This window comes from Bombina bombina, chromosome 5, assembly GCF_027579735.1.
Source record: "Bombina bombina isolate aBomBom1 chromosome 5, aBomBom1.pri, whole genome shotgun sequence".
In the NCBI taxonomy this organism is placed as follows: domain Eukaryota; kingdom Metazoa; phylum Chordata; class Amphibia; order Anura; family Bombinatoridae; genus Bombina; species Bombina bombina.
In genome coordinates this window covers 541,261,621-541,286,544 of record NC_069503.1, presented here as the reverse complement: position 1 = coordinate 541,286,544, position 24,924 = coordinate 541,261,621, and the positions used below count along the sequence as shown (strand labels likewise).

The 24,924-nt window shown below is 38.6% G+C and overlaps 1 protein-coding gene across 2 annotated transcripts in view; it reads left to right on the top strand.

Moving 5' to 3' along the window:
• LOC128659423 (C-C chemokine receptor type 4) overlaps positions 1–24,924 on the top strand; it is a 64,667-nt gene that overhangs the window by 22,728 nt on the left and 17,015 nt on the right. The gene's annotated exons all lie outside the window — the stretch shown is intronic.

Here is a 24,924-nt window from a genome sequence, read left to right as displayed (position 1 = left end):
CCCCCCTTCCCCCCCCCACACTCTACCTAAAGCCCTGTTACAAACTGCTATTTGTGACTGGCCCTTTAAATGGAAGGTTGCCCTGCTTCCCTGGATTTTGGAGAAGCCTATTTGCCAGCCTCCTTCCTCATGACTATGGCCCCTGGAAGATTGTGCCCCTGAGAGTATATTGACTTTTGTGGGGTGTGTGTGGCCCTTTGGGAAACGTCTGGGGACATATTGTGACTCTGGTGAACAATGCCCCCTTTAAGACTATGTCCCCAGACCTGTGAAATGACTTGTCCCTGGCTTTCTCCCACTTGGTTCAGTTTCATTGTGTGCCATTAAGAGTTAAATTTTGTTCAGCTTCAAGAAACCTATTCTAAATACAAGTCTGCTGGGATTAGCTCTAATTAGGTTTAGTGATCAACTTTCCCATTGTCTAATCAGACTAGTATTGATAAGGTGGACTGCATTGTTTTATTGTGTGTAATGTTATCTGCTGAAGTAAATGTTGTGGCCTGTCAAAGGGAGTGTCTCTCTATCTAATATCAAATGTGTGATGGGGGATTTTATGCCTCCCCCTGAGAGTGTCCTGTTTGCATGTAACCTCAATAAAAGCAGGCTGTGTGCTCCAGCACATCAGACCTATGTTGACCCTCTAACTTGAAGCTTTGACTCATGTTTGTAGGATACAGCTTATAATCACTACAGGGATTGCTATGCTCTTCATACTCCCTTAGCTACAGGGATTGCTACAGAAGGAAGAGGTTCACCTACTGGAGCCTGGTCATAGGTCCAGGGCGCAGAGCAGACGGCGAGATACCAGCCCAGCAGCGGTGGTTCATAGAGTCTGCATTACTTATGGTGGCTACGCAGCAGTTATAGTGTCCACGGTGCTGCTGCTCCTTTGGTGAGCGCTAGGAGCATCCTTTTCTACAGTCCAACTTCCAGCCAGCCTGGAGGCAACCGTAACAAGCCCATTCAGTTGTTAGGGGCTTCAAGGAAAATTATTTAATTTAATCTAAATGTCTATTTGTTCATTGTTAGGTATAAGAATTTATTAGCCTATTTTTAGGTTCACAAAATAATAATCTTGTAACAGCCTTTCTGGAGAAGTTTCCAAAGAACTTCTGGATGACTTGTAGAGTTTAAATTTTTTTTTTTTTTATAAATATTTTTTTATTGAAGTCATATGCAAATACAACAAGGGAAATTTGTCCCCAAACAATGACAGAATAAAGGGAATACATTACCATCACAGTGAAATTGCCAGGTCTGTTAATACAAGTTGTGTCTACCTTCACTACAATTCTAAAATTAAGTAGAAGGGCACAGGGATAATTGTTACTAAAAGAGGTAAGGCCTATATTAGATAAAGAGATGGAGTTGCCAAAAGGCCAACTGATGCTAATTAAGTATGGAGAAGGAATAGTTGAAACCCTTTCGTCTATGGCTTTAATAGGGGATTTGGACTCTTAATAATGGGACTTCAGTTTTGTAGCATAATATCAAAAAAGAACATAAATGGGCCCCACCTTGTCACATATAATATAGCTTAGGATATCTATTTAGATAAAATTAAGACAAGGGGGGGATTAGCAATATGGGTATTTTTTGGGGGGGAGGGAAATGCAGCGGGCAAAAGCCGCTCGAAATAAGGTAAAGGGGAAAATGGGAGGGCGGAGCCAGTCAGGATGTCAACTTAGTATGCAGTTTCTGGATTCTGGGCTATCAAGTATAATATAAGGAGGATTGTCTCTCCGGAACACTATGAGTAATGATGTAAGAACTGTAAAATGTCCTGGGTTCTGTCATCATAGAGGCAATAGAGGGAGAAATAGCATATATAGATTTAGTAATAAGTAGTTATCTATATTTATCTATATATATAAACATAAAGCCTCATGACAACTGATAAAACGGGCATCTACATATCAAACATGTCGAGTAATTTGTGAAACTATATAGTGGTAAAATAAACATTAGACTAGTTAAAAACTGCTTTCAGTTACTACCAAAGAATCTTGCGGGAACAGTGCTGTAGTTACTAATAGTATAGACTTCCCCATACTGGAGAGAGCGCTTCACTTACACGTATATATAACACATGAACATAGTGGTAGAGACTTGGGGTAACTAAAGCTTATACTCAATATTAAATGTAGGGTATGCTGATTACATCTAATGTCAATGTAGTAAGATGACATAATGTATATATACCCCAGGTAGGTTTTTGCCTTAGTATGGATATGAAGGAACCAATCCAAGATAGAAAGTATTACTGATTGGTTTAGAATTCGGGGATCAGTGTGATTCAGGACAGAGTGTTATTGCTACGTGATTTTCTGAGAGTTGGATAATATTATGGAAAAGTGGAGCTCTAAATTTATGAATAGCAATTACAACGCTTTAGAACTACAGTACGTTGGGGGTGAACATGATGGTGTGCAATGGGTAGATGGAGAGAGCTAAAGGAATAGTATACTGGTGCAAACGCCCTCTATAATGGATCTCTTATGGGTAGTATGAATAACTCGGGAACATTATGATCTCCAGTCTACCCTCAATAAATAGTATCTGGATAGCAGGCACCCTCCACTAGGACCTTGCGTTGTAAATATGTATATGGGGAAATGTATTATATAAACTTGTTTCAGAATAGTCCCTAGTAGGCCATGGGTTGAATCAAGCTTGCTAAACAGGTGAACAAGCCAGTAGGGTCTCTGGGAGTTAATGGAGCTATAAATAGCGTGGAATACTCTGGTGCCCAAATAGTAAATATATAGCAACAAAGTGTGTCACGAAACCAAATATAAAGAGTGAATACACTGCACCTAAAGGTTAAAATAATCTTATAAGTTGGGGCGTGAGATACTGCGGCATATATAGACAACCTTAATGCTGGAATGTTCCTTAGGGTCAGGATATAGTAATATATAAAATATAAAATAACAATTTATACAGCTAAACTGGCTTTTAACTAGGAACTCACTATGTATGCTGTGTATTTAGGCATTAGACACTGCAGGGATATAACGTTATAGACACCAACTAAAGAAAAAGGATAACCCAAGAGCCATACTAGGCAAGTATAAGACATACTCTGAAAAACTCTACATTAACTGTGCATGTAAAAAACTGTACATCATAACTTGAAACATAGCATGTATTGAAAAGTAATAAAAAGTAACAGAGTTCCTTTCTGGATGTCATCTGAACTCGGGAACTCACAATAGTCTCAGTAACTCACTTGGAAGCTCTAATAAGCAGTATAGTGCATGGGGAGAGTGTTTTATTAAGATGTCGTGATATCAATCAAGAAGCAAACATAAGCAGCCCTCAGAGTGTCCCAGTCAGCTGCATATAACACAAATTTTGTAGCCTTCTGCTGAACAGGCATTCAGAGTGACATCTATCAATAAGCTCTTATGCACCGAGAGCTCCTACTCCCCTGGAAGACACAGCAGTGTGAGCCACCCGGATCAAAAGAGTCTAAAAGTACTGTGAAATGAAGTAAAAAGTCCCTCTTGCATGGCTCATACAGTATCCCCTTCTGTGGATCTAACCCCGGAACAGTATGAAAGGCAGTCCGGTCACAACCCCACAAAGAAAGGTAATCTGACAGGTCTTGATTATAGCTTATAGGACGGTACCTCTGTAAAGTCTCTATTATGTTAAGTGGCTCAGTGAAGGCACCTCTCTGAGGCTTACGTGCAGGGTCGCAACTTAGGTGGCTGTAGGCGGGCGGCAATAAGGATAATTTTTGGCTCCTAGTTTCAAAAGACATGTTTACTTGCCTAGTATTTACACGGAGCTCTCTCTTTACTGACAGGTGAACGGAGTTTCGATCCAAAGCGCCTGCCGCATCTCTCTGAGTCGGGCTATTGCTGAGCTGGGGATGGTCAATAAGGGTATCAGGAGACTCAGGCACGTCTGATATAGAGCTTGGTAGCCACTTCCATTGCTTACAGGGCCGATCTGCGGGAGTCGGCATAGCGACGCTTTCCCTCACATCCTCCTCCATATGTTCACACTGTGTTGCAGTAGATCTGAGGTGATTAGATATGTCCGCAAACCTGGTCGACATCTGTAAACTCAAATCCTGCAGAGCTGCGTATATGTCTGACCAGGGTTCCTTATCCTTAGGCGCCATGACGTGTGCAGGCCGCAAAAGGCAAGTTCTTTCCCGGTTGGCACGGGTGATCAAGCACTGCATCTGCCGCAGCGATAATTCAAATGGAGGAGAAAGTGTCCTGCAGAAGTTAAGATAGTTTTTGGGGTAAACTGCGGGGGGTTAGTCCCAATCCACCACAATATTAAAGAAATTGTTGCAGGAGCTCTCATAGACACGTCTCTCTTGGTTAGTTGCTGGCTCCGCCCCCCCGAGTTTAAATTTTAAGTCGCCCCGCCAGGCCCTCTACATTTAAGAATGTGTCTCCTGGAGACATGAAGAGTATTAAGACACATGGGAGGGACTGGGGGAATATTAATTGGATGTGCTGGAGATATTGCCTTCTGATATCCTAATGTTTGTACTTTTTGAGAATTGGTTGAAAGTCATTTTGTATTGTAAGTGAACAAGAAAATGATAATAACAAATATTCAAACTTAAAACTTACTTACAAGCTCCCAGTTTAGCACTGTTGATGAGGTTAAGCTGGGACCCGCCCCTTTCCTGCATATGAAAAGACAAATTAGACAAACAGACTGACACTGTGGGGCTTGGTTAGGAGTCTTAAAATCAGCACAATGTTATTAAAAAATAAGCAAAACTGTATATTACAAAAACACTCCCAGATGGGCTATATAAATAGATCAACTACAAAACATTTATGCAAAGAAAAATCTAGTGTACAATGTCCCTTTACTATTTGCTCAGTTGATTTCCCTTGAAAACAATATAACTTCTTCTATCTGAGCTAAAAAAAGTACCTTCCGGTGGATATTGAAGATATTGCCTTTATGGACATTTCAGTTATATCGCTTATTTATTCTTTCATTCTGTAATGGAGGTCTATATATCTTATTTCTGCATTTTCTGTATTATTATTGTTTTCTACAATTTTTAGTCACCTATACATTTTGTTCTTACTCTTTTTATAGAATATAACTAGGTATGACTATCTGATAGTCATGATATCAATCATTATATCATGACAATGTCAAGTCTACCAAATCTAGATTGTCTTTAGTCTTTATTCAAGTAAACTACAGACATTTGTATACATTGCACAGACAGCATTTCAATTAGAATTATAATTGTCTATACCTCCTCTACTCCAATAAAGCAATGATTTAGTGTTAAATAGATTGTTGTTATCCTTAGCTGCATAAAACAATAAAGACTTTGGCCTCTAGTTATCAAGCCGTCAACCGCAAATACGCTGGAATTCCGCAGCGTATTTGTGGCGAGGCTGATTCACCTTAGTTATCAACCCCTACTGCCCGGCAAAAGTAGAATATAGTGACGTAACCTACGATCCGCTGGACTCAGATCGATGCTTACGTCACTCCAGATGTTCCGAACGCAAGTTCAGCACAATCTGACTACTTTTGGTAGTTATCAAACTACTACCAGGTACGCTCGCCACTATTCCGGGCCAGCGTACCTGGATTTCAATCCGCCGCCCTAGAGGCGGCGGATCCCATAGGAATCAATGGGAGTCTGACCATAGTGAAAGCTCATGTTCGCTGCTGCCCGATATCCCATTGATTTCTATGGGAGATGTCTGCACCTAACACCCTAACATGTACCCTGAGTCTAAACACCCCTAATCTGCCCCCCCTACACCGCCGCAACTAAATAAATTTATTACCCCCTAAACCGCCGCTCCCGGACCCCGCCGCAACCTACAGTATACATATTAACCCCTAATCTGCCGCCCCCTATACCACCGCCACCTACATAAACTAATTAACCCCTATCCTGCGGATCCCAGACCCCGCCGCAACTAAATAAATTGTTTAACCCCTAAACTGCCGCTCCCAGACCCCGCCGCAACTATAATAAATATGTTAACCCCTAAACCGCCGCTCCCGGACCCCGCCGCCACCTACATAATACCTATTAACCCCTATCCTGCCCCCCTATACCGCCGCCACCTATAATAAATGTATTAACCCCTATCCTGCCCCCCCTAAACCGCCGCCACTATAATAAAATTATTAACCCCTAAACCTAAGTCTAACACTAACCCTAACACCCCCCTAACTTAAATATTAATTAAATAAATCTAAATAATATTACTCTTATTAACTAAATTAATCCTATTTAAAACTAAATACTTACCTGTAAAATAAACCCTAAGATAGCTACAATGTAATTAATAATTACATTGTATCTATTTTAGGATTTATTTTTATTTTACAGGTAACTTTGTATTTATTTTAACTAGGTACAATAGTTATTAAATAGTTATTAACTATTTAATAACTACCTAGCTAAAAGAAATACAAAATTACCTGTAAAATAAATCCTAACCTAAGTTACAATTAAACCTAATACTACACTATCATTAAATAAATTAAATAAATTAGCTACAAATACCTACAATTAAATACACTAAACTAAATTACAAAAAAAAACCACTAAATTACAGAAAATAAAAAAATATTACAAGAATTTTAAACTAATTACACCTAATCTAAGCCCCCTAATAAAATAAAATAAAAAAATAATAATAAAAGTCCCTACCCTATTCTACATTACAAAGTAATCAGCTCTTTTACCAGCCCTTAAAAGGGCTTTTTGCGGGGCATTGCCCCAAAGTAATCAGCTCTTTTACCTGTAAAAAAAAATACAACCCCCCCCAACATTAAAACCCACCACCCACATACCCCTACTCTAACACACCCAAACCCCCCTTAAATAAACCTAACACTAACCCCTTGAAGATCTCCCTACCTTGAGTCGTCTTCAGCCAGCCGGGCCGAAGTCTTCATCCGATGGGGCAGAAGAGGACATCCAGACCGGCAGAAGTCTTCATCCTATCCGGGCAGAAGAGGACATCCGGACCGGTAGACATCTTCATCCCAGCGGCATCTTCTATCTTCATCCATCCAATGAGGAGTGCCTCCATCTTCAAGACCTCCGGCGCGGAGCATCCTTCCTGGCCGACGGACTAACGACGAATGACGGTTCCTTTAAGGGACGTCATCCAAGATGGCGTCCCTCGAATTCCGATTGGCTGATAGGATTCTATCAGCCAATCGGAATTAAGGTAGGAAAAATCTGATTGGCTGATTGAATCAGCCAATCGGAATTCGAGGGACGCCATCTTGGATGACGTCCCTTAAAGGAACCTCCGCGCCGGAGGTCTTGAAGATGGAGCCGCTTCTCGTCGGATGGATGAAGATAGAAGATGCCGCTTGGATGAAGATGTCTGCCGGTCCGGATGTCCTCTTCTGCCCGGATAGGATGAAGACTTCTGCCGGTCTCGATGTCCTCTTCTGCCCCATCGGATGAACACTTCGGCCCGGCAGGGTGAAGACGACTCAAGGTAGGGAGATCTTCAGGGAGTTAGTGTTAGGTTTATTTAAGGGGGGTTTGGGTGGGTTAGAGTAGGGGTATGTGGGTGGTGGGTTTTAATGTTGGGGGGGGTTGTATTTTTTTTTAAAGTTAAAAGAGCTGATTACTTTGGGGCAATGCCCCGCAAAAAGCCCTTTTAAGGGCTGGTAAAAGAGCTGATTACTTTGTAATGTAGAATAGGGTAGGGACTTTTATTATTTTGTTTTTTTTTATTTTATTAGGGGGCTTAGATTAGGTGTAATTAGTTTAAAATTCTTGTAATATTTTTTTATTTTCTGTAATTTAGTGTTTGTTTTTTTTGTAGTTTAGTTTATTTAATTGTATTTAATTGTAGGTATTTGTAGCTAATTTATTTAATTTATTTATTTAATGATAGTGTAGTGTTAGGTTTAACACTAAACCTAACTTAGGTTAGGATTTATTTTACAGGTAATTTTGTATTTCTTTTAGCTAGGTAGTTATTAAATAGTTAATAACTATTTAATAACTATTGTACCTAGTTAAAATAAATACAAAGTTACCTGTAAAATAAAAATAAATCCTAAAATAGATACAATGTAATTATTAATTACATTGTAGCTATTTTAGGGTTTATTTTACAGGTACGTATTTAGTTTTAAATAGGATTAATTTAGTTAATAAGAGTAATATTATTTAGATTTATTTAATTAATATTTAAGTTAGGGGGGTGTTAGGGTTAGTGTTAGACTTAGGTTTAGGGGTTAATCATTTTATTATAGTGGCGGCGGTTTAGGGGGGCAGGATAGGGGTTAATAAATTTATTATAGGTGGCGGCGGTATAGGGGGGGCAGGATAGGGGTTAATAGGTATTATGTAGGTGGCGGCGGGGTCCGGGAGTGGCGGTTTAGGGGTTAACATATTTATTATAGTTGTGGCGGGGTCCGGGAGCGGCGGTTTAGGGGTTAAACAATTTATTTAGTTGCGGAGGGGTCTGGGATTGGCAGGATAGGGGTTAATACGTTTATGTAGGTGGCGGCGGTATAGGGGGCATCAGATTAGGGGTTAATAGGTATAATGTAGGTGGCGGCGGGGTCTGGGAGCGGCAGTTTAGGGGTTAATATATTTATTATAGTTGCGGCGGGGTCTAGGAGCGGCAGTTTAGGGGTTAATAACTTTATTTAGTTGCGGGGGGCTCCGGAGGCGCCGGTATAGGGGGTAGAAAAATATAGTATAGTGTGAGTGCTTAGTGACAGGGGTATCAATAAAACTGTAAAAAAGCCGAAGAGCACCGAGATTGATGAGTGATACCTATCACAGTCCGCTGCTCATCGCCCCCTACTTGGCTTTTTGACAGATTTATTGATAACTTTGGCGAATGTATTCAGGTCCACGGCGGCGATGTGAGGCGAGCTTAGGCGAGCGTATTGGGCCGGCGAATGCAGGTAAGTAGACGGCTTCATAACTAGAGGCCTTAGGATTAGATTACAAGTGAGGTGCAAACAGTTTTACTCTAGAGCAGTCATGTTTTTGCAAGCCATTTTCATTTCGCTGATATTACAAGTGGAGAGAAATCGTTATTGTGCTAGCACAATTGCTCTTTACGCTTCAATCCTTACTGCGATCTCAGAGCTTTGATTAACTGTTTGCACAAAACATTTCAAAAATACATTACAAAGTACAGTTACTCATATTAATACTGTCTAATAAAAATTATTTTAAAAAAATATATTGCACAAAAAAGTTATAAGGGCTCAAAGATTGGAGATCTTGGGTGTTAGGGAAAAAAAAGGCAAGCAAATGTCTTTAACCCCTTAGTAACCAGACAATTTTTCAATTTTCTTACCGTGGACCAGGGCTGTTTTTACATTTCTTTGTGGTGTTTGTGTTTAGCTGTAATTTTCCTCTTACTCATTTACTGTACCCACACATATTGTATACCATGTTTTTCACCATTAAATGCACTTTCTAAAGGTACCATTATTTTCATCATATCATATAATTAACTATAAAAAAAATAATATATGATGAAAAAATTGAAAAAAACACACTTTTTCTAACTTTGACCTTCAAAATCTGTTACGCATCTACAACCACCAAAAAAAAACCATGCTAAATAGTTTCTAAATTTTGTCCTGAGTTTAGAAAATATCCAATTATAGGGCAATAAGTACAAGTAGCAATTTTTCAAAATTAGCGAAAGTTATATGGTAACACTGATATCTGTCAGGAATCCCTGAATAGCCCGTCACATGTATATATATTTTATAGTAGACAACCCAAAAGTATTGATCCAGGCCCATTTTGGTATATTTCATGCCACCATTTCACTGCCAAATGCAATCAAATCAGGACAATTGTTAACTTTTTCACAATTTTAGGTTTCTCACTGAAATTATTTACAAACAGCTTGTGCAATTATGGCACAAATGGTTGCAAATGCTTTACTTGGATCCCATTTTTTCAGAAATAGCAGACATACTGTATATGGCTTTGGCATTGCTTTTTGGTAATTAAAAGGCTGCTTAATGCTGTGCTGTGCACCACACTTGTATTATGCCCAGCAGTGAAGGGGTTAATTAGGTAGCTTGTATGGTTAGGGAAGAGATTTCAGTGGATCTCCAGATTTGAGCCACTAGGACCTTTGCGCCATTTATCATAATTTTTAACAGCGGTCTGAAATGAACCTGGGGTAGTTTAATTGACTTATTTAACAGCCACACTAAGGGGTCCAGTGGAAGGATAGTTTGAAAAATACCTTCTATTTCTTCAATTATGTTTCGCCACATGGTATTTATTTGAGAGCACCACCACCACATATGACTCAAGCAACGTAGTATTTTGTAATTTATCTCTCTAATGGAGGCTGATTAAGAGGAGGGTTTTGTATTGTGAAAAATGTTAGCAGCTGTTTGGGGTGTGATAATCACCCCCAGCTCACCCTCCCACACCTTAATGGAGCACGGCAAGTGGCCTGGTGGTGGTTGGGTGATTATATTGTAGATGTGATAAAGGCTATGCCTAATGGGGGGTGTGAAGGTATACAGTTTTTCAATGTTGGTTAGTGAAGGAGACATGTTTATATAATGTTGGTGGGTTGTGACATAATGGTGAACCCTTCTGTAAGAGAACCAGTTGGTGGTCCAGGTGTGGCCCCTATCAGCTAGCTGTTCTTGGGTACACATCTGTTCATTAGTAGTAAGGTGCATGATTGCGACCTTGCTATTAGCAGTATAAGCCTCTTGGTTTCTAATAAGTGACAGTAAAGAGAACTCACTATTGTGTAGGATTGATGTCAATGGGCCTGGACAGGAGGAAAGCTATGGGTTTATTTTAGTGGTGTTATCCCACATTTTTATTGTGTAATTGGGTTAATAATCTGTCTATAGAGGGTTTGAAACTTTGTATGCCAGCAGATAGAAGGGAGGTTAAAGTTTAAGTTAAGATTATTTTCTAATAAGATCCATCTCTTATGGTCTTTGTGTATTCTCCAATCAAGAATTCTTTGAAGAAATATGGACCTTCGATAGGAATCAATGTCTGGGACACACAGATCTCCTTGGGCAGTGGAACGAGACATAGTGAGTTTATTTATCCTAGGAGGACGCCGATTCCAAATGAATGAACCAAACAATTGCTGCATCTGCAAAATATAGTTATTAGAAAGGGGGATAGGGAGGGTTTACATGATATACAACAATCGTGGGAAGGCATTCATTTTAATAGTATTAATCCTACCTAACCAGGAGAGATTTTTCCTGGTCCAGGATGAGAGATCTCTCATTAGAGTGTTCCTAATCAGGACATAGTTTAGTTTGATTAGTGTTTCATGATTATCTCCATTTAAATGGACACAATTTATTAATTAGGGTTTCCATTTGGTGATCAATGGCCACTCCCAACATTTCATATTTGTTTTTTTATTAATTTTGAAGTTTGACAGTTTGTTAAATAACTCAAGTTCTCTCAAAAGGGGGGGGGGGGGAATGTTTTAGCCGGATCTGTAAGAGAGAAAAGGATGTCACCTGCGAATAGTGACATCTTATTTTCTTCTCCCTCTATGCATAAGCCTTGTATATTTTTGTTTAATCTAATTTTAGTCGCCAGAGCCTCGATGAGACATGTGAAAGGGAGGGGTGATAAAGGGCAGCCCTGTCTGGTTCCATTCGTTATCTGGAATGGGTGAGATAGGATTCCATTAAGGGCTATTCTTGCGCTAGGTTTATTGTAAAGTGCAAAAATTCTTTGTAATATTTTATCACTCAGCCCAAAAGCTCGTAGTGTTGCTTCTAGAAAAGGCCAATTGACATGGTCAAAGGCCTTTTCAGCGTCTGTAGAGAGCCAGATTGAGGGAATATTTTTTGATTTGGCGTGCCACTTCAGGTGAAGGTTACGCACTGTATTGTCCTTAGCCTCACGGTAAGGGACGAAACCCACCTGATCTTGGTGTATAATTTTGGGTAAGATTAAATTCAGCCTATTAGCTATGATTTTTGCAAAAAAAATTTATATCAGAATTCAACAACGAAATCGGTCTATAATTTGGTATGAGTATATTAGGTTTATATGGTTTTGGTAGAAAAGTGCAAAATAGCCCAGCACTGTCTGCAAAAAGAGGGGTGCACGCTCCGGGGGTCCTGCCTATACCCCTAAAACATAACCCCATCTAGTGGTAGAAGGGACATCCATCTATATACAAGTGAACCTAGAAAACAACACATTTCATCATATAATATAAAATATACAAACACAATAACATCTTTCAGAATGTATACATTAATACCCTTTATGGGTGAGCACATTTCATTTAAAATATATAACATAATCATTCTACAATCCTTAACAAAATTCATAATCCTTAATGAAATTTATAAGGTAACATTCCAGTCTATCTCTTTATTCATCCCAAGGGGGATCATAGAGAAATGTCTCTCTACTCTTAAGTAATTTGTGTCTGTCACCCCCCCCCCCCCCCCCGTCTGGGTCTCCTAATCTGTTCTATTATTTGAAATCTTAATTGGGAGATACTATGTCCCGCCTGTAGAAAATGATTTGAAACAGGGGCATCCCTCTTTTCGCAGAGTATATTTGACTTTTGTTCATTTATTCTATCTCTAACTCTCCGAGTAGATTCCCCAATATAAATTTTGGAGCAGGGGCATTTAATGAGATATATAATATATTCAGAATTACAGGTAAAAAAAACTGGAATCTTACATTTTCTCCCACTCAAAGGATGAACAAAAATATCCCCCTTAATAATGTTATTACAGTTACAACAACCCAGACATGGGAAGCAGCCTACCTTAGGGGTTGAGAGATAAGTTTGGATAGATTCCTTATTAGAACCAATATCTGCTCTTATTAACACATCCCTTATACTCTTATAACGCCTATAGGCTGGCATTGGTAACTCTTGGAACTGATATTAGGGTTCAAATCCTTCAAAATAGACCAGTGTTTTCTAATAATAGCCCTAATAGTATTACTCTGGGGGCTAAACTGAGACACAAATACCATTAGTTTATTCTCTTGTTTTTCTTTTCTCCTTTCCTTATAATCCCCCCTCAAGATAGAATGTCTAGATATGTTATTAATTTCACTAATCTGTTGTTGTATAAGTGGCTTAGGATAACTTCTCTGCAAAAAAAGATCCACCATTTATTTCATCCTAACCTGAGCTACTTCCTCATCAGACACAATTTTCTTCACACGTAAAAGTTGACTCTTAGGAAGACTATTCAATAAAGGTGGATGATGAGCACTCTCATATCTCAATAAACTGTTCCTGTCACTATCTTTCCTATATAAGTCTATTTTTAATTTTCCATCCACCTTTTGGATAGTAGTATCTACAAAATCAACTGACTCTTCACTGTGAACCAACTTAAACTTAATATGTCTGGTAGAGATATTCAGATCAGCCACAAATTGCAATAGGGAATCAATGCCGCCCCCCATATGCCAAAAATGTCATCTATGTATCTAAACCAGCATATTCCATACTGTAAAAAAGCTTCATGAGTGTATACAAACCTCTCCATAGATATCATAGATATTCATAAATACATTGGCATATGTGGGGGCGACATTAGAGCCCATCGCTGTCCCCTGGCACTGGATATAAAACTGGTCTTGAAACAGGAAAGAATTACAATAAAGTACCAACTGTAATAATTCCAAAATGAATTCACATTGGAAAACAGAAAAATTACCACTGGAAATAATAGCTTGCCTCATAGCACCTAAACCACTTATATGTGTGATAGAGGTGCATAGGCTAGTTACATCTAATGAATATAGAATCAGTTTGTCACTCTGAATATCCAAAGACTCCAACTTAACTAGAAAATCCCCTGTATCTCTAATGTAGGATATAGATTGTGTTGCAAGAGGTCTCAGGATTCTATCCGAATATTTAAAGACATTAGTTAAAATAGAATTAGTACTAGCCACAATAGGATGTCCCGGGGGTCTTTCTATTTTTATGTATTTTGGGCAATGTGTAAAAGACCGGTATGGAAAATGAATCCGGAACCAAAATTTACTGTTCCTTTAAAGAGATGAATCCGTTACACATTGCCCTTCCAGCACAATCTTGAAGTCCCCTTTTTACTTAAGAGTAGAGAGACATTTTGGATCTATACTTTGCAATCTTTGATCCCCTTGGGATGAATAAAGAGATAGACTGGAATGTTACCTTATAAATTTCATTAAGGATTATGAATTTTGTTAAGGATTGTAGAATTATTATGTTATATATTTTAAATGAAATGTGCTCACCCATAAAGGGTATTAATGTATACATTCTGAAAGATGTTATTGTGTTGTTTGTATATTTTATATTATATGATGAAATGTTGTGTTGTTTTCTAGGTTCACTTGTATATAGATGGATGTCCCTTCTACCACTAGATGGGGTTGTGAGATTTAGAATTGATATTTTGGTACTATCCAAAATGTGGAACACCTGTATAGGTACTTGACTCCGCCCACTTTGGGTTTATATAGAGTGTGTTAGGGCATTATTGTATACCACATGATTAAGGTCAGTTAAACTGAAACCTTGTGTGTCTTTGTATGATGTCCCAATAAATAAGTATTGAATCGCTTTGTTGGTGATGCTGCTCCTTTTTGGACATTTATTTGGTTTTGGTATCAGAGTTATATTAGCTTGCAAGGCTATGGGGGGAAATCGTCTGTCCTCATCTATACTTTGAAAGTAGGCTAGGAGGTGGGGTGTTAAGAGATCTTTAAAAGTGGTGTAGTAGTCATTACTAAAACCATCGGCACCTGGAGATTTCCCTTTTTTAATGATTTAATTGCTAGTTGGATCCCTTCCACCAAGAAGAGAGTGTCTAAACCGTCTCTCTGTTCCTCAGTTATTCTGGGTAGGCTTAATTGAGCTAAATCATTTTGTATAGCTGTGTCTGCTGAGGGGGAATGAATTTGGTTCAAATTATATAGTGATTCATAATATTGTCTAAAATTGTCTGCAATGTCGGTTGACATGTACCAATCTTTCCCCTTATCATCTTTAATATGTAAAATGTATTGGTTAAGGATTTTTTTCCTGAGTTGTCTAGCTAGTAGTTTCCCCTTTTTTAATTGGCACCCTCATAGATTTTTTTGTTAAGAAATAGTGCATTTCGCTTAGCTTCAGTCCCTTGATAACAATTAAGTTGTAGTCTTTTATGTTCTAGACTTTCAAGAAGAGAGCGGTCTTTGGGGAATATTTTATGTATTTCTTGGAGCTTGTTTAGGTCAGCCAGTAGAGAAGTTACATAAATGTGCTGTTGTTTTGTTTTGGCTGCTTTCAAAGCTATCACTTCTTCTCTGAGAACACATTTATGAGCATTCCATATATGCTGAGGGCATATGCCTGGAGGTTTATTTAGGTCAAAATAATCTTTGATAGACTTGGTCAGTTGGATGCGCATTAAGGGATCTTTTTAGAGAGAGTCGTCTAACCTCCAAGTTCTCGATGAAAACTAAGGGTACAGCTAATCATGGCGTGATCCGACCAGGTTATAGAGTTTATTTCTGTGCGTAGGACTTGTGATAAACTGGTAACATCGATCATCAGATAATCTATTCAAGAATAATTTTGGTGAGGATGCGAGTAAAAAGTGTAGTCTTTTGTGTTTGGATGGTGTATACGCCAGGTTTCTTGTATTGCAAGGGTAGATAGGTGGGACTTTATTAATTGTAGTGTTTTGTTGGAGACTGACGATTTTCCTGTGGAGCAGTAAATGCTAGGATCTAATGCAACATTAAAATCTCCGCCAACAACCAGGCTGTTTTTAGTGGTTTCTAAAATTCTTTGACAGATATGGTGGAAGAAATGGGGAGAGTCTAAGCTAGGCGCGTAGATATTGGCCAGGGTGAAAGGTTTGTGATGTAGAATCCCAGATATAATCAGGTATCTCCCTTCCTTATCTTTAATGATTGAGTTAACCTTAAAGGGGATGCTGTGCTAATTTTCCTAAATGAGGAGTGAGGTTCATGACCCTTCTTAAAATGTGTCTTCTGAAGCATTACTATATCACATTTAAGTCTTTTGTAATCCCTAAATGCAACAGATTGTTTCTGAGGGATGATAAAACCCTTGCCATTATGTGAAAGAATTTTAAGGTTATTCATATTTGTCAACATTGATAAACATTGATAAACATTGGTTTGTGAGCTATTTCAAATAACAAGGTACATTTATAAACGGATTTCGTGGCATTCAAAAGTATCATTGAGAAAAAGGCATGAGACATTATATATACATGAAACATAACAGTAAAATTATTAACCAAACAAAAGCTTAGAACAATTCTAACATAGAGTGTATTTTTAAAAATATAAACCTTAATGGGGGAATGAACGGTGTCATACTTTGCTCTGGTTAGACATAAAAAAAATATTAAGAGGGTCATGGTGGAGTCCCAGTATAAGAAGGAATAAGTCCCTAAGATAGTGATATACCTGAGGCGATATTAGCAATATGTGTCCCTGCTAATATGTGTTCAAGATACAAGTGATATCGTTTAGGAAATGTCCGGGGATCAAGGAAGATGATAAGTAATAACATGAAAAACATGAAACACATTTTTTTAACAATGTCAGCCTACTGACAAACAATATTTAACTACTTATTAACATTTGGTTCTTACCCATTACCCAAGTCCAGGCGGACCTCAGCCATGAAGCCACTTATGGGCCATCACTGATCCCAGACTGACCCAGACCTGGGGATTTGATACCCAATCTAGGTTTTTGAATTTTGACAGACAGTGCCAGTATTGTGGTTAAGTCCCTAGGCGGATCTTGATTCATTTCACGTTGTGTAGAGGAAGTCTCTAAGACATTATTCACCGGGGGGTGCAATGGCAATGTTCAATTTCTTCGTCAGATTGTCCAAGTCCTAGAGATTTTTGTAAGTGATTTGTGAGCCATTGTGGGAGACTATTAGGCTGAATGGGAATCCCCAACGAAACCTAATATTATTTTCCTGCAATGCTTTGGTGATGAATCTAACCTCCCTCCTTCTCTGTATAGTTTGTGTGCTTGTTGTGCCTTTTTTTTACATTTGTGAGCTAATTCTGCTCTAGTGCTTCACAGTTATCAATCTACACTTTCTCCTGCATTGTTAGTACTCTAACTACTTCTCTCCTGCAACCGCACTAACTTCTTGATGATAAATGAAACGCTACACTCATTTGTACGCTTGAATATAACATCAGCCTCAGCAAACATTTCCATTTGATATATCATCTGTTCTTATTGTGATAAGTGTTTAACCATACTTGCTTCACTGCTGATTTATGTGTTGGATTATATTACAGTAACAAAGGTTATTACTCTCACCAATTCAGGGTCTGGTGATAATCCTGTTATCATATGTAATTGCAAATTCCATCTTTTCACCTCAAAATATATTATTGAATTCTTGAGAGATCCTTATTAACCTCTTGCCAGATCTCACACATCTTCTGATACACCGGTGTATACTCTGACTGAATAACTCTGGCTAAATCAAGACAGAGGGGTTAACCATAGCCACTATCAGTAGCAGTTAACCCCACTGTCACAAAACCCTAACTTCCATCTTAAATCTGGATCACACTTATAACCATTACAGTTTATGGTTGTGACACCATATCATTAAAATCCTTTTTAAGGTCTCACATTTCCTCCTTTATAAAGGACTTTAGAGATTCGAGATCGGATTTGGAGGGGAGATCTGCAATTTGTGACTGCAGGAGTAGCAAATAATTATGTTGTAGGGGCATAGATCCCATTTGTATCTCTGGTATAAGCTTTTCCTGATGTTGAGAAAGCTCTGCTGATGCTGAATCTGTAGATTGAAAAAAGGTAGACACAGAGGGGGTAGTTGGTGTAGGCTTGCTTTTCTTATCTGTTTTGGGACCCTTGTGCTGAGACATAATGGTGGTCACCAGAATATGTATGGTGGAACTTCCATATTTCTGAAGCCGTATTTGAGGATATATCGAATTTGGTCCAGTCTCAGGTACAGAAACTGCCCACAAGATCCCACTCTAAAGAATGAAAGGTGTTAATGCTTTTCCTACAAAGCGTCCCTGCCAGGCTCTATGCTACCTTTTAATATTTGTGATGGTTGATAAAAGCAACTGTTAGATAGCTAGTGCTATCAGTGGTATGAACAGTAATTACTTGCAGGACTTGTTTCTCAAGCTAGGCGTCCTGACTATTAGCCGCTCTCTTTATTCGCATAAGTAAAGAAGGGAGATTAATGAAACTTTGGTCTTTTGGTTATATCAAAGTTTTTATAGGTTTACAGGTATCTAGCTCAATTTTATTTGCTTTCTCTGTTGTTAGTGATAGGTTAGATGTTATAGCAAGGTGTCAAACAGTAATCCAGGACCTGTATTCAGAGATCACTCTCTGGGACCTGCTCTCACAGCCCACTGCTCCGTCTTCCAGCAATGCGATTATACTCACAGATAGTATGGAGGCTGCTGCAGATCCGGGGACCACGTGGGACAGGTGCGGGTATGCAGCTGCTCTCAGACCTGACGCCCATGCACTGATCACCAAAGGAACTCTGTGGTGGAAAGGGCTGAAGATATTCTTCAAAAGCGGGTGCCTTTCCCGGTTTTGCTCAGCTACGCCGTTGCCCGCATCCACACGCGATGTGCAGGGGGCGTGATGATGACGGCAGCTACTATGTCAGGCTGCTTGGTATCCTTGCTTCTTCAGATCAGTGCAGGTATGCTTTTATTTAGCAGAGGGGCTTTTGGCTTCAGGCCTGATGATGAACACCTCTGGGTAATAGCTGGCGAGTCCGGATGCAGATCCGAAGAGCCATGAGGCCTTTCCAGGCTGGATCTAAGATGGCGGCCAGACCTCTGACGGGGTTTGAAAACAATCCAGTTGTAGATCCCCTGGATGACTGATGGTCTGTACGTCTTGCCCTGAGTATTAGGGATCAGTTGTAGGAAAATTATGGCTTCCACTTGCCCATTATATAGTTAATTAACAACGACAGCTACGGAGCATTACAGAAACACGGCCATGTCCAGTAAAATTGGGCTCATTTTTTTTTTAAATTAAATGAACCCATTTTTCCCATAGAGTAGCTGCCCCCTCAATAACCCACCTCGCTCCCCCTCCCGGATCCCAGATCCTTTTCCCAAAACTCTTAACACCCTCTCCCTCCTTCCCACTCACTCACTTCCCACTTTCACTTTCCGTAGTCTAGCAGTACCGCCCCTCTCATGCCCCCTCCCACCAAATTCAGCAATGGGCCGCCCACCTTCTCGCCACCAACAATCGGCACCATCGCTGGCCGATGCATCGGTTGCTTACCAAAGGGTATTGCAGGATGCCTCAATATCGAGGCATCACTGCAATACCCTGAAAGATAGACATGCATTTTAGCCAATCAGTGGTGACTCCTAGGTAACTCCACATGCATGAGCACAATGTTATCTATATGGCACACATGAACTAACACCCTCTAGCTTTGAAAAACTGTCAAAATTCCCTGAGCTAAGAGGCAGCCTTCCAGGGCTTATAAATTAGCATACAAGCCTACCTAGGTTTAGCTTTCAACTAAGAATGCCAAAAGTAACTTTTAAAGTTGTTTAAAATTGCATGTCCTATCTGAATCATGAAAGTTTAATTTTGACTAGACTGTCCCTTTAGCATGAATGTTTGAAACAACAGAAACTTTTCTCCGCCGGGGAACCCAGTGGTATTGTTGTTGGTATTATGGAGTCTATTTAACAAGGGCCGAATGGCCCCTGTTCCCCCGCGAGCCTTCAGGCTCGCCGGAAACAGGAGTTAAGAAGCAGCGGTCTTAAGACCGTTGCTCCTTAGGCGGCGTATAGCATTCAGCCCGATCGTACATGATTGACACCCCCTGCTAGCGGCCGAATGGCTGCAAATCTGCAGGGAGCGGCGTTGCACCAGCAGTTCCCAAGAACTGCTGGTGCAATGATAAATGCCGACAGCGTATGCTGTCGGCATTTATCGATGTGCGGCAGACATGGTTCGCTATATCGGATCATGTCCATCCGCACAATGATAAATGGGGGCCTATGTCTTAACCAACTACTTAAGACCACTGCTCCTTAACTTCTCCGCCACCTGTTAGGTGACGGACTGAAATTTTTCAATCAGTTTTAGTCTCAACATTTTTATATACAAAACTGCTAGAATCAAGTCGTAAAAAAAATTGACATATAATGGACCACATTGTAGTGCTTGTCATCTGTAAATAATGTTTATGGTCGAAACTCTGTATAATTATAGGTAGGACGTAATGACAATGTGAAAGTTCAGTTAGAAGCCTAAAATAATAATCTGAATATTCCTTAAAGTTAGTGACCGAATAATCTATATTAAAAACGTACATTTTTTACTTAAAAATTTTTGCTAAATACATTACTTTACAACTACATCTTTTTAAAGTATTAACAAAAACTAATCAAAGTTAAAAGTATAATTACATCCAGAAAAAAGACCCAAAAAATGTATAATTATAGGACACTTTTTAGTGGTGTAGCAGAAAGTTCCAAATTGAAGCTTTCATTATGACCACATACAGCCAAGCAATACCCAGTCATCCTCTTTCCTCTTTGATGCTGACAGATAAAAGATTTAAAAAGCTTTTTCTTAAAATAAAAAATTTAAATAAACAGTAGCATTAATTAGTAGCAAAGTTCTAGAAAATTTTTGACTAGGAAAAACAATAACAAAGTGCTAGATTACAAGTGGTGTGGTCTCTTTAGCGTGTGTGCGATATTGAAATATTGTGCCCGCATTAACTAGCGCTCATAATACAAGTAAAAAGTAAATGCACAATTGCATTTCACACTCGCCTGGTTAGTGTGACTGAAGACCTCCCGTAAAAGGTAGGGAGTTAAAAAAAATGTTCACCAAATACAACATAAATGCATTAAAATATATAGTTACATGCATACAGTACATACACTATCTGATAAAAATTTTCATATAAATATAATTTTAATAAGTTATAAAGGTTCAAAGGTATATGGTGTATGACAAGGTGTTAGAATGGAAAGGGCTATAATATGTGTATATATATATATATATATATAGTCCTGCAAAAAGACAGCATTCACTGGAGTTAAATTAAAACTTAGCTTTTATTGTAGAAATTCAGTAGAAAAAAGGTCCCATGATGTTTCGGTGCCTAACTGGCACCTTTATCAAATGGATCAGTCAATAATCAGGCAGATGGCATAGCCCGACATCCAGAGAAAACTGTTAAAAACATGAAAATATATATATATATATATATATATATATATGTTCATACATACACATATTTAGATATTTATATGTATGTATGTATGTATATATATATATATATATATATATACATACATATATATATACAGTATTACACAAAAGTGAGTACACCCCTCACATTTTTGTAAATATTTTACTATATCTTTTCATGTGACAACACTGAAGAAATGACACTTTGCTATAATGTAAAGTAGTGAGTGTAAAGTAGTGAGTACACCCCTAAGTGGAAATATCCCAATTGGGCCCAATTAGCCATTTTCCTCCCCGGTGTCATGTGACTCGTTAGTGTTCCAAGGTTTCAGGAGTGAATGGGGAGCAGATGTGTTAAATTTGGTGTTATCGCTCTCACACTCTCTCATACTGGTCACTAGAAGTTCAACATGGCACCTCATGGCAAAGAACTCTCTGAGGATCTGAACAAAAGAATTGTTGCTCTATATAAAGATGGCCTAAGCTATAAGAAGATTGCCAAGACCCTGAAACTAAGCTGCAGCATGGTGGGCAAGACCATACAGTTAAACGATAATAAGAGAGGGAAAGCAACCAACTCTTACAAAAGAATACACTAATAGCACTCAGAGGTGTAAGGGTTAAAATAACAGCTTAAAAGAAGGACTGATAGTAGTAGAACAGCTTTCTTATAATGAAGAAATGTGGATCAACTTTATTAAAACTTAACTTTTATTAAATCACACAAAAATTGGAATTTTGAATTAAAAACACTCTCAGATACTTGAAGGCATGAAAATAAATGCTAGCTTAAGGAATGCATAGCCCAACAAGAGTAATATATTGTTATCAAAGCTGGCTCTAGTAGATTTCCACCTCACTTGATTGTGAGTCCACTTGTGCAAACAGATGCGTATGCTCGCTTTGTATCTATGTTTGTTCTAATTATGTATAAATATTGGTGATGTATATAATGGCTGTACAAACTTGTGTAAAGGAGCACAGCAGATTTGCTTAGTAAAGTAACTAGTTTAAGTGTTTCCCATAAGGGAAAACAACACTCATTGATGATATCATAGGGGTTAAATTGAGTAACCTAGTATATAATATATAGTTAACTGCCTTAAAGCTCAAATAGACAACTCTTGTGCATATTGTCTCTATAATATTGGTTCCGTATATGTGAACGAGTTCATTCGGTTATTAATAAGGTTTTCTCTTATGTGTTGATATATATACTGTATCTCTACTACCAGTTCCATGCAGGAGAGTAGCACTTATGATAGTAGTATGGCGGTTTATTGAGTAGCCTAGTATGCAGTATTTGGTTAACCTGTTTGGAGTTTTCATTATAATTTCCAATGCATATCCCAACAATAATTTTGTATCCGTAAAAGTCTACTGTCATGTAATACAATAAGGCTATCGCTTATATAGTGCCCCAATATGTTAGTGTGTACAATAGCTAAATACTCCTGTGAAGGAAAGAGTAAATACCTTATGATAGTTTAGGGGTTAAATTCAGGTACCCCTTTCAAGAAACTGTAATGCATCAACATCAATGCGGGGGTTAAATTGGTAGTTTAGAGTGCGCTATGTATATAACCAACTATGAGCTCAAATTATACACTCTTGTGCATATTGTGACACTAATGCAGGTTCCGTGTTGGTAAAATACGCTCCGGTCAGTTATTGCTATAAGTTTACTCATAGATCTTACCCCAGTGTGTTTAAGTATATTACAGCAGTAATCAGGCCTTACTACATCTATGAGGGTTTAAAGTGCAATGTGCAAGCGTATTATCGGTGGTGGAAATTAGCTGAATAAACAGTTTTGAGCCACTGTGGTATTTAAGTAATTACAGGCTGAACATTCATTAAGACAAGTAAGCAACCTGCATTGAAGTAACTTGAGGCTATCTAAAAACACAGGAGCTCCTAGGACTCCTCACTAATACCCTAACGTCCTTAACATGTTTCGCATTAAACGGCTTTATCAAAGGCCATTGGTTTGCTTATAAAAGACCATACAGCTGTTTCACAGGACAGGTTCCACTCAACAGGCCATGTCATGGTCGACCAAAGAAGTTGAGTGCACATGCTCAGCGTCATATCCAGAGGTTGTCTTTGGGAAATAGAAGTATTAGTGCTGCCAGCAGCTCTGTGATGTCTTCATGGAGGAGTGGAAGAGGACTCCAGTGGCAACCTGTGAAGCTCTGGTGAACTCCATGCCCAAGAGGGTTAAGGCAGTGCTGGAAAATAATGGTGGCCGCACAAAATATTGACAGTTTAGGCCCAATTTGGACTTTTCCCCTTAGGGGTGTACTCACTTTTGTTGCCAACGGTTTAGACGTTAATGGCTAGTGTGCTGAGTTATTTTGAAGGGACAGTAATTTGACACTGTTATACAGGCTGTACACTCACTACTTTACATTGTAGCAAAGTGTAATTTCTTCAGTGTTGTCACATGAAAAGATATAATAGAATATTTACAAAAATGTGAGGAGATACTGTGTATATATATATATATATATACATACCAGCATATAAATATCTAAATATGTGTATGCATGAACATATATATATATATATATATATATATATATATATATATATATATATATATATATATATATATATATATATATATATAGTACTGTGCAAAAGACTTAGGCCACCATTAGATTTGTTGTTTTAGCAATGGTATAATGACCATATAAAATTACAGGATATTTGCATGCAGTATTAAATAACAGAAAAAAAACAAAACAGCTTCTATAGGCTAAAGTGGCAAATATTTATTGTGACCTCCCCTTACACGTGAGCAATAGAAGGAACCTGGCTCTCGTAAACCTAAATAGGATGGAACCTTATTTAATGTCATTGCTAACACCTATCTTTGAGAACAACATAGAAAAGGAAGTGGGGATTTCACAATAAGAAATTCCCAAAAGTCTAGGTAAATCCAGCACAACTGTAAAATTGAATAAAAGCGCTACAAAAAGCTTGTATGTCAAAAACAATGTAAATATTTATTAAACAAATGCACAATACACACATTCACATTCATACAGGGGATCCCACACAAAGCAGTATTAATGAAGTACTGGCCAAAAAATTATTATCTGGTGCACCAGGGGAAATAGACCAAAAACAGTCCATTTAAAACTTGCAGGTATTTGTAATCCAATAAGTGCAGCGTTAATGCAAGAAATGGATGCAGTTATACAGTCCCCGGTGTATAAAAACCAGTTACTTCAGACTTGAACCCCCAGAGTTACTGAGTCGGTTGGTGCTTAAAAGACATAGCATAGGAGGAGCAATAGAAACACGCGTCTTTATTCACAGGTGCTGTATTCCTTTAAGACAGTGATATTCGGTGTACAGATGTGTATAACATATTCTACCTGTATTTGTTCACGCGGTCGCTCCTCCTAGCTGCCTTGTACATGGAGTGTCCAGACATCAGGGGTAAGTCACGATGAGCAGGGGATCTGCTGTAAGGGCTGCCAAGCACGACGAGTCCAAATGCTCGTTTCGCTCCTTCAGTCAGTGCAGCATGGAGCTTCTTCCAGGTGCTAACGACACCTTGATTACCTGCCTTTTTATTGGATACCGGTTTCCAGAGTCCTTTCAATTTGATGAAATTTATGTCAATCACAATTAGCCGTTGTTGCAATGTCTTTGCAATTGTTACT